This window comes from Thunnus albacares, chromosome 16 (assembly GCF_914725855.1).
Source record: "Thunnus albacares chromosome 16, fThuAlb1.1, whole genome shotgun sequence".
Lineage (NCBI taxonomy): Eukaryota > Metazoa > Chordata > Actinopteri > Scombriformes > Scombridae > Thunnus > Thunnus albacares.
The window spans coordinates 25,212,145-25,230,398 of NC_058121.1; the positions used below are offsets into that span (position 1 = coordinate 25,212,145).

At 39.1% G+C, this 18,254-nt stretch overlaps 12 non-coding genes across 12 annotated transcripts; all 12 read right to left on the reverse strand.

Moving 5' to 3' along the window:
- Window positions 1–11,664: 11,664 nt before the first annotated feature.
- trnas-aga lies at window positions 11,665–11,746 on the reverse strand. Its single transcript has one exon. It is a non-coding gene; the product is annotated as a tRNA-Ser (tRNA).
- A 415-nt stretch (window positions 11,747–12,161) lies between these two features.
- trnag-ucc lies at window positions 12,162–12,233 on the reverse strand. Its single transcript has one exon. It is a non-coding gene; the product is annotated as a tRNA-Gly (tRNA).
- Window positions 12,234–12,585: 352 nt separating this feature from the next.
- Window positions 12,586–12,667, reverse strand: trnas-aga. The gene has a single exon. It is a non-coding gene; the product is annotated as a tRNA-Ser (tRNA).
- A 510-nt stretch (window positions 12,668–13,177) lies between these two features.
- On the reverse strand, window positions 13,178–13,249 carry trnag-ucc. The gene has a single exon. It is a non-coding gene; the product is annotated as a tRNA-Gly (tRNA).
- Window positions 13,250–13,689: 440 nt separating this feature from the next.
- On the reverse strand, window positions 13,690–13,771 carry trnas-uga. Its single transcript has one exon. It is a non-coding gene; the product is annotated as a tRNA-Ser (tRNA).
- Window positions 13,772–14,226: 455 nt separating this feature from the next.
- trnag-ucc lies at window positions 14,227–14,298 on the reverse strand. Its single transcript has one exon. It is a non-coding gene; the product is annotated as a tRNA-Gly (tRNA).
- Window positions 14,299–14,645: 347 nt separating this feature from the next.
- On the reverse strand, window positions 14,646–14,727 carry trnas-aga. The gene has a single exon. It is a non-coding gene; the product is annotated as a tRNA-Ser (tRNA).
- A 511-nt stretch (window positions 14,728–15,238) lies between these two features.
- On the reverse strand, window positions 15,239–15,310 carry trnag-ucc. Its single transcript has one exon. It is a non-coding gene; the product is annotated as a tRNA-Gly (tRNA).
- Window positions 15,311–15,747: 437 nt separating this feature from the next.
- On the reverse strand, window positions 15,748–15,829 carry trnas-uga. Its single transcript has one exon. It is a non-coding gene; the product is annotated as a tRNA-Ser (tRNA).
- Window positions 15,830–16,292: 463 nt separating this feature from the next.
- Window positions 16,293–16,364, reverse strand: trnag-ucc. Its single transcript has one exon. It is a non-coding gene; the product is annotated as a tRNA-Gly (tRNA).
- Window positions 16,365–16,716: 352 nt separating this feature from the next.
- On the reverse strand, window positions 16,717–16,798 carry trnas-aga. Its single transcript has one exon. It is a non-coding gene; the product is annotated as a tRNA-Ser (tRNA).
- Window positions 16,799–17,308: 510 nt separating this feature from the next.
- trnag-ucc lies at window positions 17,309–17,380 on the reverse strand. The gene has a single exon. It is a non-coding gene; the product is annotated as a tRNA-Gly (tRNA).
- Window positions 17,381–18,254: the final 874 nt, after the last annotated feature.

Genomic DNA, 18,254 nt, shown 5'->3' on the forward strand with positions numbered 1-18,254 from the left:
TATTGACTTAAATCTATTAATTATTAATTGATAAACTGCTTTTCCCCCCCTAATTATAAATTTTGGTTCACAGTTCTGACATTAAATTATACTTTAATGTTTTTTTATTCAGAAGAAACTTTATGTTTAAACTTTTTCACCTCGTGTTGTTTCAGCTCTCTCCGTGTTTCACGTTCCTCGTGGACAACAATCCACCTTCTACGCTCACGTGCAGGTTGAGTTCAGTCCTCGCGCTGACTGCTCTCAGTCCGAGCAGCCAATCACCTGCTGACCTGCTGCATCACCGTCACGTCACTGCGCTTTGTAGTTTTCCGGCGGCGGATTAAAAACGAGCCGCTGCTGCTCTCCGGTGAGCGGATCAGCTGCGGGACCGACCGGGACCGGAGAGCACGCGGACTCACCGGGGAGCAGGAGGACCCACCGGGGACGGAAACACCAGGGAGAAATCCTCCAGGTTTACTGTAAGGACTCATGTAGAGCTGATGTTTGCAGATGTTTACAGGGATTTATTACAGTAGAATATGATGATTTAATGTGAATTAATTAAACTGAGGAGCGTTTTTAACTCTTATATTCTTTCATATCTCTATTTGGCGCCTCTGGTACTCTAACTCTTGTTTCTGAAGGTTTCACTTACAGTGTCTCTGATACTGACTTAACTATAAGCTACTAAATAATGTACTTTAATTCTTATAATATCCATATAGAGACTAATAATTAGTCCACAATGAGTTTGTCATGTTAATGAGTGTTTAACCCTTAAAGTGTTTTGAACTTTTATAATATATTCTTTATCACTATAATGTTACAGAGGATTCTTTGTGCCTCTGGTACTCTAAAGTTTAATCTCCTTTTTACTGTTATTAATTATTATGTCTTCATACCACTGACTTGATTATTTTGTTTTTTTTAGTTCTTATTAGAATATTCCAGCAGAGTCTATGGTGTCTTAATGAATGTTTAACATCTTACTATACAGTGTTTTTAACTTTTACAGTATATCACTATAATATTATGGTGACCTCTTGGTGCCTCTGGTACAGAGCTGAATAAGCTGCTTTAATATTTGCTTTAATGTCCCCCCCACTGTATACTTTTAGTGTGTTTTATCTATAGATTTTATTTTCTTCTGTGTAAAGCGACTTTGAGTACCTTGAAAAGTGCAAATATAAAGTAAAAGTCTGGTGATTTATATTTTTCTTATTGTTCAATCTCAAGTGAAGAGCTAAACCAACGTTGAACTGATTTTATACGTATTGTGTGCAGAGCTGCAGTGATGAGTCAAGTAGTTTATTTATATTATTGGTTTGTCTTTTTTTTTTTTTTTTTTTTAAAAAGGAAAAAATACCAAAATACTCTTGTTTCACTTTTGTTAATATGAATATTTTTGGGTTATGAACTATTGGTTGGGCTTTTGCAAACATGTTTCAACATTGTCTGACATTTAATGGACCAAAAAACTAATTGATTAATCGATAAAATTAGTTGGTTAGTTGCAGCCCTTAGTGGGAGTATAAATCCTGATATATCTTATTCCTCTGTGCCGTAGACCTCCACTGTTGTCCAAAAACTATTAAAAACACGTCATTGAGCCACACCGCTGCACTTGGTGACATGTTCCTTCATTATGAAGAGTTTGGTTTGTTTAGAAACGGCTCCAAATACTAATAACAGAGATCATGTTTTCAGTCTCCAGAGAGTAGTTCTGTGTAAGACACCACCGAGCATGGGCGGGAATGTGGTTCTGTTTACAACTCAGCTAGCTTGTTATGCTACATATCACAACCTCTTGACTTTGTACTGAAGTTCTTGGAGAAATTTACAATACAGCACAAAGTCGAGCCGTTTCTAAAAGAACTAACGTGACCAAACTCTTTATAATGAAGGAACATGTCACCCAGTGCAGCGATGAGGCTCACTGATGTGTTTTTAATAGTTTTTGGACAACAGCAGAGGTCTACAGTACAGAGGAATAAGATATATCAGACTTTATACACGCATACAATACTTGTTAGTGGATCAATTCATTGTTGACAGTAAGAAAAATAAAGTAAATCAGCAGCCTTAGCCTTTAAATGTAATAGTTTATTGATGATACAGTAGTTTATAGTAAGTTAACCTGCATGGCTGCACTTTTTTTTATCCTTATTAATGTTTTTAGTGAGTTTATGATGACATCAGTACATAAAAATGTGTTTAAACATCTATTTATTATATTTCTGTAGCTGTCTGCTGTGTGTATTGTCTCATCAAGCTGCTGTTTTACCTCCTCTGATATTAACTGTTCCTGCACAGTGTTGCAGGAACAGTCAAGTAACAATCAACACACACTAAGAAAACAAAGACTCTTCTGTTTTCTGTCTTCTGAGCTTCTTCTGCCTTTCAAAAAGTCACAAACCACAGATGTTACTTTTGTTTTTGTGGTTTTGGAACATTTTTGGACAATTTTGAATAACACGTTATTTTAATCTTCCTTATTAAGCATTTTTAAGAACTAATATAAACAATTCGTAAATTGATAATAACACTATAGTGTAGTTGGAAACAGATACAAATATATATTTAAGTGTTTATTAATGTCTTTGTTAACTATAACTCCACTGTTGATGACTGGTGCATAAACAGTTAATAAATGATCGATAACGATGTAATATATTGGTAATCAGGAGTTTTAAACATGCCTATAAACTGTTCAAAACACTGTAATATAACTACAATATAAATATCTTATCTTTGTTTTTATTCTAATTTTCTTATTTTCTGATTTATATATTTGTCTTGTTTGGCTCTTTCTTGTTTTATTGATCAATATTGTTTTAAATTGCTGTTGTCTGGACTCCGGGAGGATGAAAGACTACTTTTTTGAAGCTGATTGGGAAAATAAAGAATAAAGACTTCAGTTATTCTACAGTAAATTATTGAATATTTAACACTTGATGGTGCTTCCACAAATGCATTCATATCAAATTTATTGATTGTAAAGATGTGGAGTTTAGCTGCTGTATTCTTTAGGAAGTTATTGAACTTGTAGATCTTAATGGTGTTTATTTATCTCCTGTAGAGACGTATAATGTGTCTTTGGAACTTGTTCAAGTGTTATTTCTATTATATTACATTATGTTGTTTTCATAATTTTCCTATAATGAGTTTATGGTGATTTTGTTGCACAAATGACTTTTAGCTCTCCTCTAACAGCTTACAACACACTAAAGGATGTTTTTTAGTTATTGTATAATAATATTCCTATAAAAACTAATAATTAGTCTAAATTGAGTTTATTGTATCTTATTGAGTGTTTACCATCTTACTTAAAAGTGGGACTACATGTTTCCTCCATTTGTTGGCTTTCTAATATTATTATACAATAATATTACAAAAACAAACTTTTTTACTTCAGTAAAAGTAGCAGTATTACCTTGTAAAAATGCTCAATTTCAAGTAAATGCATTAAAAATAAGAAGTGTTATCAGAAAGATGCACTTTAAGCATCAGAATTAAAAGTATGCAGGAGAATGTCAGCTGTCGTTTTATTATTTTAATATTTCTGACTCGTACATCCTCAGAGCTGCAGCTATAGAGGACGATGAGATCATGTTCTGCATTGTTACTTTTTTAATTAAATTTAGGGGTTTTATGTTGTATTTATAATAAAAAAATGTACACACAATGGTGAGTTTTACAAGCTCATTGCAGTAGTTTTAGACTCAGTAAAATAAAAAGTGAATAAACAAGTCAACATTTCTGTATTTTTTCCACCAGAATTTTGTTCCTGGTGGTTTGGACTCTGTATGTTGCATTTAAACTCCTCACTGAACTCTTCGATGCCGAGTTTCACCCTTAATACTGAAAAAAAGTGTTTTTCTTCTTGTTCCTTCAGTTGGATGTTTGAGCTTCACTGTGCAGAATGATAAAATATGTGCAGAGTTTATTTTCACATCTATCTGCTGAAAGTGGAAAGTTTCTCTGAGCTCGCTGAAAATCAGATTTTTAAGGGGCGGGCCTGCGAACATGATGTGTGACATCACAAATAGTTTGGAGCCAATCACAGTCCAGTATGCAACTTACACAAGTGTGATGTGGAAACTTGACGCCTCTGGTGCACAAACAATGAGGATGGATTTTACAGTGAAGTAGGAGACATCTTGTGTCCAGCAGTTAAACTTTGAAATGAAAAATATTTACATATTCATAGATTCTGGAATTTTTAATGAGGGAGAAGAACTAGATGTCATTTTAAGGATTTTAACAAGATATTTAACTTTTTTTGTGTGGAAAGTCTGTATCAGACACAAATTCTTATTGAAAGTTGAGTATTTTACATACATCTTAAAACAAGTCTGAAAGGGGATCTTTAACTTTAAAGCTACAGTCCCCGACCAAACACCAGCTACCCGGACCTCCTTCGGTCTCTTTAGAGCCAGTTAAGACTCTTTTCCGTACTGCAGTCTGGTTTAACTGAGCAAAAAAAAGAACCGTTACAAACCGGAGAGAAAATATCTGTAAATGAGAAAAGCATTCACACCTCTAAAGGCTCCATCCTGCTTAATTCAACCATAAGGTGAGTGAACATTTTTGGTGTTGAACTCATTTTTTATTTTCAAATGCAGGATCAAAACTTAAAGCATAGAAACGTACACTGTCACCTTGAACCCCCCCCCCCCCCACCACCACCACACACACACACACATCCTCCCCAACCCTCCCACATCTTCCCTCTACCCACCACCACATACAGCTTACATAACCTACTTGCATTCTACATTCTTGCATGGTTGCTGCAAGTAAAAGTAAGTTCAATAATCGTGGCAAAAAAATAGGAAATAACAGAAAAATATGAGGGAAAGAAAAAAATGTTATAAATAAAGCAGGATTAGACAATGGTAGTATACAAAAAGACAACAGTTCAATAATTATCTATGATCAGGCATAATTATACTTTTAACAGGTCTCCATAGTTTATAAAATGTGAGTTTCTGTGTGTTTGAGTAATGAGTGATCAGTTCTATACAGTACAGTTCCCGTAGTTTTTGTAACCAGGTTGCATGAGTAGGAGGATCTGGATCTAGCCAACGAATAGTGATACATTTGATAACTGCAGCAAATACAATCTGAAGAAGATAAGTATGTTCTCATCTTTCAATACCATCTGGTATCACTCCACGTAGTGCTACTACAGGATGTTAAAACATCCCTGAGTGTTATAGATATGTCGTCCCAGTAGGTCTTAAGCTCTGGACATGCCCAGAGTGTATGCACATAGTTGGCTGACACCTCCTCACATGTCCTCCAGCAAACACCAGACGTGGATTCATCAAATTTACATGTTATATAAGGTTTTCTGAAGAAGTGTACAATAAGTTTCCATCCAAACTCTCTCCATGTATTTGATCTGGTGTGGGCTCCAGAGCATATCTCATTCCAGGTCTCTGTGGGAACTGGTTCCAGTAATTTTCCTATTTTGTTTTAATATAGTGGGAGTCAATCTTATCCATTGTTAAAATGCACCACACATACAAGAAATGGTTTTGCCTTTCATCCAAGTTTCAACCTCTTAACTCCACAAGGATGCCGGTTTCCTCCGCTGACGTTACTGTGTTTCAGGAGCTGTGGCGGTCTCAGTTTTAAAGCTACAGTGAAGATTCTGGTATGATACTATGAAACTAGCTGACCTAAGACATCCATTGATATCAACCGTGTCATGCTAGCTTGTCGGGAAGGGGGCTAAGAAACGCTCCAAAGTTAGGCTAAATTTTGATGAGGGAAAACCTGGCCTGGCCATTTTCAAAGGGGTCTCTTGACCTCTCACCTCAAGATATCTGAATGAAAATGGGTTCTATAGGTACCCACAAGTCCCCTTTACAGACATGCCCACTTGATGCTAATCCCATGCAATTTTAGATGAAAAACATGCAGTTCTTTGCATGCAGTATAAATGTGTTATTTTCGCCTTTTCTAAGAATTGTGTATTTGAATATTTCTGCATACTGGGGTCCCTAAACAGTCAATTGCAAAAACTGGATATGACTGAAAAGCTGAGACTCTTGTTGATTCAATGAGCCCAATTGTATTCTTGTGTGATGATGTCAGTCCCCACAGTAGCCATTTCTTTGTAATGAGACCATTTTTTGAAACTTGACCTCACTGTATAAAATGACCTATTCTTACCTCTAGGATAATCACAGCCTCATGAAACTTTACAACCACAAACTAGAGACCTCAGGTGTTCAGAGGATTTATAGCTTTCCTAAGTTATATTGTCAATAAAGGGATCTCTGAGAAATTACCGGAACAGAGGTGCTTGCCATCCAATCGCCGAAAAATGCATTGTTTATGGTCATCATTTGTGACATAAAAAGGTAAGTTTGGTGATATTTTATGTTTTTATCATCAACAAATCCCATCAATAGACACAAAACCAACAATGTCTTAGTCTGTTTCTCTACTTTCTCAACACTGTCTGACTTCTCCACCCTGTCAAAGCTCATTAGTTCCTACTGAAGATGGAAACCAGTGATTTCCTCAAACAGCTGGACATTGTAGTTTTTACCAAACAAACAGGAGGAAAAAGTGCATTTGTTGGGGACTATTTTCAGCAGCGGATGAATCCACATTTGGTGCTCTAGTGAGTGTTTCTGGCAGCAGGACGGTGTGTGTGGGAAACTACAGTGTGTGTATTCATGGTGATGAAGGAACATGTAGACTAGAGCAATGGTGTGGCTCATTGATGTGTTTTTAATCATTTTTGGACAACAATGGAGGTCTACGGCACAGAGGAATAAAATATATCAGGCTTTGGATACACACACAATACTTGTTAGTAGATCAGTTCATTGTTGGTTTGGATCCAAACATGAGATTTGGTGACAATAAGAAAAATACAGAAAATTGGCAGCCTTTTCATTTAAATTGATGTGTTAATCTTGTTGAAATTTTACACTTAATCATATTTAAAATAGCATTAGGTTTACTTTAGCATTGTATCCCCTGACATTAGTGTGTTTTTCTATAATTAGCTTGTAGTCTCTGTCTGACTCTTGTTGGATCATTGTTGTTAAATTAACGCTTACAGTGTTAATGAGTTCAGTTCACAGAAATTTAGACAACTGAACACAAAGTCTGTCCGCTCGATTAGCGACAAAAATCACACAATAAAACGTCTCTGAAATATAAACATAACACAAGTAATGCTTCAATTAAACGTTAATAACATCAGATAACACAGACAATACTTGCAAGTAGATTAATTTATTGTTGGTTTTGGTCTTTTTATTGGATTTGTTGATGACAATAAAAATATAGAATATCACTAGACTTATCTTTTAATATTCAGATTAATAATTATCTTTATGCACATTGGAATCAAAACAAAACCTGCACAGGTAACAATAAACAAGTAGACTAGAATGAAGAAGGTTTTAGGAGGTTTGGAGGCACCAAACAGCAGATCAGTGAACGATCAGTTATCAGACATGAATCCAAAAATAAAATCAAATTTCTGCTTAAATAATTAAAGTGAAAACACACATACAGGTTGTTATTAAATAACTTATTTTGATGTGTCAAGTACTGTCAGGCTCAGGGCATACATAACCTATAATGTACCGTGGAGGGCAAGAAGTCATCGATGTGGTTCAGTTTTTGTATGAAATAACGTCAGTCAGCAAATTGTGCAGCTGAATAACCTGACAGTTCAACACATTAACCTCTTCAACACATTTGTTCTCCACTCGAGGCTGAAATCCAAAACATTTTAGCAATCAAAATACTGCTGCTCATGATAATGATGATGATGATGATGATGATGTGAAGAACTTTCTGGATCTATTCTGTTTGTTTTATTCTTTTCTCATAACCAAACATAGAAAATGTTTCTCTAAATTTGATCTGTTAATGTGTAACGTTGTAGCCTAATTAGCACCATTTACACTTTTTTTTTTTTCATAGTTTTTGATGTTTGTGTGTGGATCATTTGCTCATTTAGTTCTAGTGAAAACACGTGTGTATCATTAAGTCCTCCAAAAGGTGCAGTCACACTGGATTTCTCTCCCCCTTCATTTAAATGATAAGGAGGGTAAAAACCAGTTCACTTCTGGTCAGATATTGTCCCTCATTTGCAAAAACACAAGGCTGTTTAATTTACAACTTTGTAGAAAATGGTTAGCATGTTAGCTGTGTTAACACTCAGAGTCTGTGCGTGTTTAAATCAGTGGATCTGCCATACAGCTCCTACAGCAAAGAAGAGAACAGTGAGTCATATCAGGCGGCATCTACCTTAAAGATGCTCCAACTGACCTCCATTCAAAAAGCCTCCACTTCTCTCTAGAAATACCCATGATTGTTTTCAACAAGTCATTATGGTCTCGATCTCTAAATTCAGGCCCTCTAATAAGTGTGCTAGTGGTCATTTTGGAAATTATTGCTCTGTCAAAAAGATCTGAAGACTTATAGTAGCTGTGATGTCTGCTGTGGGGGCGTTGATTGACCGCAGTGATTGACAGTTGGCTCACCTGCTGCTCTCCCCGGCTCCGGGACTCACACTGAGTATTCTTGCAATATTTCATTCATTTCAATGTTACTTGATTACGATACCTTCCCTGTTAGCACAATTTAGCTAAAGTAGCTAGTGTCAAAATGTGCACCGCTCGGTGTTCCCACTAAGCTAGTGTTAGCTTGGGTCTGAGGCGGCGGGGCATAATTGCAGAGCATGAAAGGCAACACCCTGTGCTCCATATTTGGAAGATCCTGCCTTCAAATAGAAAAGATGGCAACTCAAACCAGAAAACATGATGAAAGTATGACATTTCTGTTTGTTTCATGTATTCTTGAGGAATCATTTAATCACAAAGTCTATTTCTCTTTGCTTTTTATCCACACACCAACTTTTATACCTCAGCCAGGTGTATAACATGTTGCCATATTCAGACTTTTGTTTTCTAAAAGGACAGATTCACAATTTTTCAAGTGTTTCTTAAAATACCATTCAGGTGTCATTATGAACACTGAAAGAGGTTTTCCTCTCTGTAATCATTCCTCCTGTTCATACTGGCTATTGAAAGATCCCCTTCGAATGCGTTTCAATGTAAGTGATGGAGGCCAACATCTGTAGTGTGTCCACACAGTCATTTTGTGCAACAATGCATTTAAAAGTTGATGTGAAGCTTATATGAGGCTTCATCAGTCTGAGTTAGTCATATCAAGTGGATATCTGCCACATTTACAGTCTTTTTAGCATCAAATTGTGGGGAGGAGGTGGAGGAGACACTTGCTACAACCTCTGTTTGTACGCATCTTTTTTTCTCTCCCTTTACTTTTACATTTCCTGCCTCATCGTTTCCTTTCATTTCCCCTCTGCAGACCCTGGTTCTCTGCCTGCCTCTCTGTCCGTCTCCCCTCCGTTTAATCCTCTGATCTCTAGAGGAACATTAGGCCAAGCAGCTGGGGCCCCTGAATGCCTCTTGAAAAGGCAGCCCACTCCAACCAGGAGGCCAGGGGGAGGGGTGGCATCCAGACCACCTGGCTCCTGAAACATTGAAAAATCCACCAACATATAACTCCACACTGAGAGGAAGAGAGTGGAGGACTCTCAGGTGATGTGACAGTCAAAACTCAAAGAAAAAGCACAAAACATAACCCTGGATCCTCTTGTTCAGACCCACCAATCGGGCAAAAAAAAGAAAAAGTAAGTAAAAAGTGGCTGAATTAAGTAAACAAACAATGTCACTTTGCAGATTGGATTATTGAATGTGCTGTTGATGAACACGAAAGTCCCACAATGCAATGTTCAACAGTTATAGAGCATCTACTCACAACTGGAAAACCATTTAAACAAATGGCAGACAGTGGTTTGGTGAGACAGCTGCAAAACATCTAAAAAGAAAATAATAAAGATGTAAAACTTGAGAAAAAGTAACTCCTCTTGGTGAAGTAGCTTTCCAAAGTCACAGTTTGATTGACATCTGTTGGTGCACATCTATCTATCTATCTATCATTTCTTGTTTTTCTAAATAGGTAAAGAACATTCAAGTACAGGCGACTAACTGCAAAAACCACAAAGTCCTCCAAATCAAACAAGAAAGTAGTTTGTAACACACACACACACACACAAGTGTTTTTGATGTGTCACCACTAAGGTTGAGGTTTGGTTAAGTTACAACAAGTCCTCCAAATTAAATGTGGTTTGACTATGTGACTCCAGAACGACACTAAGGAGTGTTTTCTTATCCAGCGTTCCTATTGGCAGTAATCAGCTGGATGACATCATATGTCTGAGACAATGCTGTGGTTAAGGTCTGGTTAGGTTTAGGGAAAGATCAAGGTTTAGGTTAAAATGATCACTCTGTTAAAGTAAGAGAAACATGGTGTGGGTTAAAGTTACTACTTCCTTAAAGTTAGGCTACCTTCATCGTCATGGCTACAACCTTAACCATGAGGTTAAGGACGATCGTAGTTACGCTTTTTAAAAAACAGTCTTGATTCGTGGATGGAAACAGGAAATGAACAATGGTCTCTTGTGGCAAAGGCCCCTGTTTTTTTTGACCCATCTCCTCCAAATGCAGACTTTGAAGCTATATATTGACATCATGTGATTTTCTCCTTTGCAGGAGGTCATAATTACAATGGCAGCTAGAGGGCGCTGTCACTGAAACCTGAATATAGGTTGTTTTGGGCCACTGGCATTTATGACCTCTTGTGTCATGTTTCTTGGGATGACGGTCTCTTAAATTTACAAAAAGACTTGGTCACATGGTTTGGGTTGAAATAACTAAGAGGTTAATGTTCGGGAATAATCAGGGTCATGGTTAAAAGAAACCAGCATTGATTCTGTGTGGGAAATGTGAAGCAAACCGCAGCTGTTTTGTTAAAGGGGACGTATCATGCACATTTCCAGATCTATATTTATATTCTGGGGCTCTACTGAAATCTTTGCATAATTTACAGTTTTTAAAACTCTTTATTTATCTTATACTGGCCCTTTATGCAGCTCCTCAGTTCAGCCTCTGTCTGAAACAGGCTGTTTTAGTTCCTGTCTCTTTAAGGCCCCGCCCTCCTGATGAGCCCACTCTGTTCTGATTGGCCAGTTTCAGGAAGCTATCTCCGGCTCCAGATGCTATGTAAACAAACAGTTGTAGCAAGATTTCACTTACTTTTTCTTGTTCTTTGCTCAAAATTTCATCTTCTTAAATACATCCGTAAATTTTTGAGTCTTAATCAGATCTGAAATATGTGATTGGACAATGAGAACAACACATGAAACAACAATCTGACGTCATCATGATGAGGAAGTAGCTCATCAGGAGGAGGTAACTTTGCAAAAGAAGTGTTCAGAGCAGGTTGAAGCTCTGACTTTTGACCTGCAGGCAGCATTTTTACATATGTTCACCTCAAGTTTTGGAACTTTGCCCATGTTTAACATCCGACATCAGAACAGTATATATATATATATATATATATATATATATATATATATATATATATATATATATATATATATATATATATATATATATAAACAAAACAGAAAATCACAAAAAGCATAAATGTCCCTTCTAATGTTTTGTCAACTCAATAACAACATCTCTCCTCCAGTGCTCCCAGCTGGTGGGGAGACATGAGAATTCTCAGAATTAGATCAGACAACACGTGAACAAGATTAAGGCGTCGCATCGTTGTCGGCAGGATTCGGACCTGCGCGGGGAGACCCCAATGGATTTCTAGTCCATCGCCTTAACCACTCGGCCACGACAACCACCATGCTAAGAAACTATTGTTGGGGTATCAAATGATAACATGTCACACCTCAACAAGAATGTATTTTGACATACCTGTAACCAATAGTAATATTATTATTGACTACAGAAGCTATGCTGCAAAAAAGTAATGTAAAAGTGATATATAAAAAACCTCCCACTGTTGAGTTGTCATGAACGGGGAAATTAGCTAAAGAGACCAAAACCCTTTCTCGTACCAGGCTGTAAACGCATTTGTTTTTGCTGTAAAGCTGGGCATTTCAACATGCAGCATGGGGGTCTACGCAGAATGACGGGCTTTTGGAGCCAGCCTCAAGTGGCCATTCGAGTAACTGCAGTATTTGGCACTTTCGCACTGGCTTGGTTTCTCAGCCATGGAAGTTGCCGCTTGCTTTGTAAACAACGAAACGGAACTGCGATGGCCGGGAATCGAACCCGGGTCAACTGCTTGGAAGGCAGCTATGCTCACCACTATACCACCATCGCTGTGGAAGATGAGGATTTCACCGCAGAGAAGAATGTAGTTTGACATACCTGTAACTAATAGTAATATTATTATTGACTACGCAAGCTACGCTGCAAGAAACTAAATGATAACAGAGTGGATATTGTATGTAATCATTCTATGAAGTAAAGGACTGTGCAGAAGAGCAAATAGCGCAGGTCCAGTCCAACATCTAGAATCACTCATTTGAAAGCAACCAGATTTAGTGTTTCATTCTTGAAGGCATTTCACTACTCATCCAAGAGGTCCCTCCAGTGCTCCCAGCTGGTGGGGAGACATGAGAATTCTCAGAATTAGAACAGACAGCACGTGAACAAGATTAAGGTGTCGCATCGTTGTCGGCAGGATTCGGACCTGCGCGGGGAGACCCCAATGGATTTCTAGTCCATCGCCTTAACCACTCGGCCACGACAACCACCCTGATGAGAAACTGTTGTTGGGGTATCAAATGCATACATGTCATAGGTGTTGTTCCACCAAAAGCACACTACAGTACAACATTCATATAATCACCTCACAAAGAGCTTCACAGACAGTTTGTAAGGGCAGTATTGCAATGTTGTCGCCGTGGTAGCGACTTGCCTGTGACGGCACCCACCTGCCACTCAAAGCAGCCATGCCCTTAATTATGCGTACCTTTAAGCCTTAACAATATTAAATGGGTGAATTATATAAAAATTCACCCAATGTACAGTTGTCATGAACAGGGAGATTAGCTATAGAGACCAAAACCCTTTTTCGTACCAGGCTGTAAAAGTGTTTATTGCTGCTGTAAAGTTGGGCATTTCACCATGGGGATGTACATGGACTGACTCTTTTTTGGAACCAGCCTCAAGTGGCCATTGGACAAACTGCAGTCTTTTGCAAGGTCTTCATTTTTCAGCCCCAGGGAATGCCGCTTGCTTTATGAACAAGGAAACAGAACTGCGATGGCCGGGAATCGAACCCGGGTCAACTGCTTGGAAGGCAGCTATGCTCACCACTATACCACCATCGCTGTGAAAGATGAGGATTTTACTGCCAACTCAGCAGTTTATATCAATGTAAGAATTCAACAGGAAGAGGAGGAGGAACAAGGGACAGGAGGAGGGAGGTACACCAAGCAGAGAAGGGAACAATGTATTTTGACATACCTGTAACTAATAGTTATATTATCATTGACTACAGAGGCTATGCTGCAAAAAAGTAAATGATAACAAAGTGGATAGTGTATGTAGTCATTCTATGAAGTGAAGGACTGTGCAGAAGAGTAAGTAGTCCAGATCCAGTACAACATCTAGAATCACTCATCTGAAAGCAACCACATTAACTGTTTCATTCCTGAAGGCATTTCACTACTCATCCAAGAGGTCCCTCCAGTGCTCCCAGCTGGTGGGGAGACATGAGAATTCTCAGAATTAGATCAGACAACACGTGAACAAGATTGAGGCGTCACATCGTTGTCGGCAGGATTCGGACCTGCGCGGGGAGACCCCAATGGATTTCAAGTCCATCGCCTTAACCACTCGGCCACGACAACCACCATGCTAAGAAACTATTGTTGGGGTATCAAATGCATACATGTCACACCTCAACACCACAACAGGAAGAGGAGGAGGAACAAGGGACAGGAAGAAGAAGGTACACCAAGCAGAGAAGGGAAGAATGTATTTTGACATACCTGTAACTAATAGTAATATTATTATTGACTACAGAAGCTATGCTGCAGAAAAGTAATGTAAAAGTAATATATAAAAAATCTTCCACTGTTGAGTTGTCATGAACGGGGAAATTAGCTAAAGAGACCAAAACCCTTTTTTGTACCAGGCTGTAAACGCATTTGTTTTTGTCATAAAGCTGGGCATTTCAACATGCAGCATGGGGGTCTACGCAGAATGACTGGCTTTTGGAGCCAGCCTCAAGTGGCCATTCGAGTAACTCACGCTGGCTTGGTTTCTCAGCCACGGAAGTTGCTGCTTGCTTTCTAAACGGAACTGCGATGGCCGGGAATCGAACCCGGGTCAACTGCTTGGAAGGCAGCTATGCTCACCACTATACCACCATCGCTGTGGAAGACGAGGATTTCACCGCAGAGAAGAATGTAGTTTGACATACCTGTAACTAATAGTAATTATTGACTACGCAAGCTACGCTGCAAGAAACTAAATGATAACAGAGTGGATATTGTATGTAATCATTCTATGAAGTAAAGGACTGTGCGGAGGAGCAAATGTCGCAGGTCCAGTCCAACATCTAGAATCACTCATTTGAAAGCAACCAGATTCAGTGTTTCATTCTTGAAGGCATTTCACTACTCATCCAAGAGGTCCCTCCAGTGCTCCCAGCTGGTGGGGAGACATGAGAATTCTCAGAATTAGAACAGACAGCACGTGAACAAGATTAAGGTGTCGCATCGTTGTCGGCAGGATTCAGACCTGCGCGGGGAGACCCCAATGGATTTCTAGTCCATCGCCTTAACCACTCAGCCACAACAACCACCATGCTAAGAAACTGTTGTTGGGGTATCAAATGGATACATGTCATAGGTGTTGTTCCACCAAAAGTACACTACAGTACAACATTCATATAATCACCTCACAAAGAGCTTCACAGAAAGTTTGTAAGGGCAGTATTGCAATGTTGTCGTCGTGGTAGCGACTTGCCTGTGACGGCACCCACCTGCCACTCAAAGCAGCCATGCCCTTAATTATGCGTACCTTTAAGCCTTAACAATATTAAATGGGTGAATTATATAAAAATTCACCCAATGTACAGTTGTCATGAACAGGGAGATTAGCTATAGAGACCAAAACTCTTTTTTTGTACCAGGCTGTAAAAATGTTTATTGCTGCTGTAAAGTTGGGCATTTCACCATGGGGATGTACATGGACTGACTCACTTTTGGAACCAGCCTCAAGTGGCCATTGGACAAACTGCAGTCTTTTGCAATGTCTTCATTTTTCAGCCCCAGGGAATGCCGCTTGCTTTATGAACAAGGAAACAGAACTGCGATGGCCGGGAATCGAACCCTGGTCAACTGCTTGGAAGGCAGCTATGCTCACCACTATACCACCATCGCTGTGAAAGATGAGGATTTTACTGCCAACTCAGCAGTTTATATCAATGTAAGAATTCAACAGGAAGAGGAGGAGGAACAAGGGACAGGAGGAGGGAGGTACACCAAGCAGAGAAGGGAACAATGTGTTTTGACATACCTGTAACTAATAGTTATATTATCATTGACTACAGAGGCTATGCTGCAAAAAAGTAAATTATAAAGTGGATACTGTATGTAGTCATTCTATGAAGTAAAGGACTGTGCAGAAGAGTAAGTAGTCCAGATCCGATACAACATCTAGAATCACTCATCTGAAAGCAACCACATTAACTGTTTAATTCCTGAAGGCATTTCACTACTCATCCAAGAGGTCCCTCCAGTGCTCCCAGCTGGTGGGGAGACATGAGAATTCTCAGAATTAGATCAGACAACACGTGAACAAGATTAAGGCGTTGCATCGTTGTCGGCAGGATTCGGACCTGCGCGGGGAGACCCCAATGGATTTCAAGTCCATCGCCTTAACCACTCGGCCACGACAACCACCATGCCAAGAAACTATTGTTGGGGTATCAAATGCATACATGTCACACCTCAACACCACAACAGGAAGAGGAGGAGGAACAAGGGACAGGAAGAAGGTGGTATACCAAGCAGAGAAGGGAAGAATGTATTTTGACATACCTGTAACCAATAGTAATATTATTATTGACTACAGAAGCTATGCTGCAGAAAAGTAATGTAAAAGTAATATATAAAAAATCTTCCACTGTTGAGTTGTCATGAACGGGGAAATTAGCTAAAGAGACCAAAACCCTTTCTTGTACCAGGCTGCAAACGCGTTTGTTTTTGCTGTAAAGCTGGGCATTTCAACATGCAGCATGGGGGTCTACGCAGAATGACTGGCTTCTGGAGCCAGCCTCAAGTGGCCATTTGAGTAACTGCAGCTGGCTTGGTTAGTCAGCCACGGAAGTTGCCGCTTGCGTTGTAAACAATGAAACGAAACTGCGATGGCCGGGAATCGAACCCGGGTCAACTGCTTGGAAGGCAGCTATGCTCACCACTATACCACCATCGCTGTGGAAGACAAGCATTTCACAGCAGAGAAGAATGTAGTTTGACAGACCTGTAACTAATAGTAATATTATTATTGACTACGGAAGCTACGCTGCAAGAAACTAAATGATAACAGAGTGGATATTGTATGTAGTCATTTTATGAAGTAAAGGACTGTGCAGAAGAGCAAATATCGCAGGTCCAGTCCAACATCTAGAATCACTCATTTGAAAGCAACCAGATTCAGTGTTTCATTCTTGAAGGCATTTCACTACTCATCCAAGAGGTCCCTCCAGTGCTCCCAGCTGGTGGGGAGACATGAGAATTCTCAGAATTAGAACAGACAGCACGTGAACAAGATTAAGGTGTCGCATCGTTGTCGGCAGGATTCGGACCTGCGCGGGGAGACCCCAATGGATTTCTAGTCCATCGCCTTAACCACTCGGCCACGACAACCACCATGCTAAGAAACTGTTGTTGGGGTATCAAATGGATACATGTCATAGGTGTTGTTCCACCAAAACTACACTATAGTACAACATTCATATAATCACCTCACAAAGAGCTTCACAGACAGTTTGTAAGGGCAGTATTGCAATGTTGTCGCCGTGGTAGCGACTTGCCTGTGACGGAACCCACCTGCCACTCAAAGCAGCCATGCCCTTAATTATGCGTACCTTTAAGCCTTAACAATATTAAATGGGTGAATTATATAAAAATTCACCCAATGTACAGTTGTCATGAACAGGGAGATTAGCTATAGAGACCAAAACCCTTTTTCGTACCAGGCTGTAAAAGTGTTTATTGCTGCTGTAAAGTTGGGCATTTCACCATGGGGATGTACATTGACTGACTCTTTTTTGGAACCAGCCTCAAGTGGCCATTGGACATACTGTAGTCTTTTGCAATGTCTTCATTTTTCAGCCCCAGGGAATGCCACTTGCTTTATGAACAAGGAAACAGAACTGCGATGGCCGGGAATCGAACCCGGGTCAACTGCTTGGAAGGCAGCTATGCTCACCACTATACCACCATCGCTGTGAAAGATGAGGATTTTACTGCCAACTCAGCAGTTTATATCAATGTAAGAATTCAACAGGAAGAGGAGGAGGAACAAGGGACAGGAGGAGGGAGGTACACCAAGCAGAGAAGGGAACAATGTATTTTGACATACCTGTAACTAATAGTTATATTATCATTGACTACAGAGGCTATGCTGCAAAAAAGTAAATGATAAAGTGGATACTGTATGTAGTCGTTCTATGAAGTAAAGGACTGTGCAGAAGAGTAAATAGTCCAGATCCAGTACAACATCTAGAATCACTCATCTGAAAGCAACCAGATTAACTGGCAGGAGTCACATGACAAACATTTGTTGTTTCTGGACATTTGTTTAAATGAATTATGCTACTGTTTTTCTCAGAACAGTCTCTTCATGCTACTACTGAAAGGTGCCAAATTTGGACATTTTTTAGCCTACACATACAGTGGCTTTAATATATCTCAACCATCAGTGACGACAATGAGCCATATAAGGTAAGAAATACTGTACATCAATAAAAAGAAGTAGAGGTTTGAAAATAATATAAGAGGCAGGAAATATATTCAACATATTTGTTAAAAACTCATCAGATTCAATGAAATATAGATTTTAGGTTACTGAATGGATGTGCTCCCAACTACATTGTCATTATTTTAAGAAGGTGGGTGAAAGTCATGATCATAACAGAAGAGCCAGTGTTGTAAATCTTTATAAAGATTTAAGTCTAAGATGGTTGAGGATACTTTTCTGTTTTTTGGGGTCATGGATGGAATAAATTGTCTCCCTTCAATTAAGATTGAGACAAATCCTTCAAATCCTTCCTTCTTCTGTTTAACATCACTGATGCATCTTGAATTAGTGCCACACAAT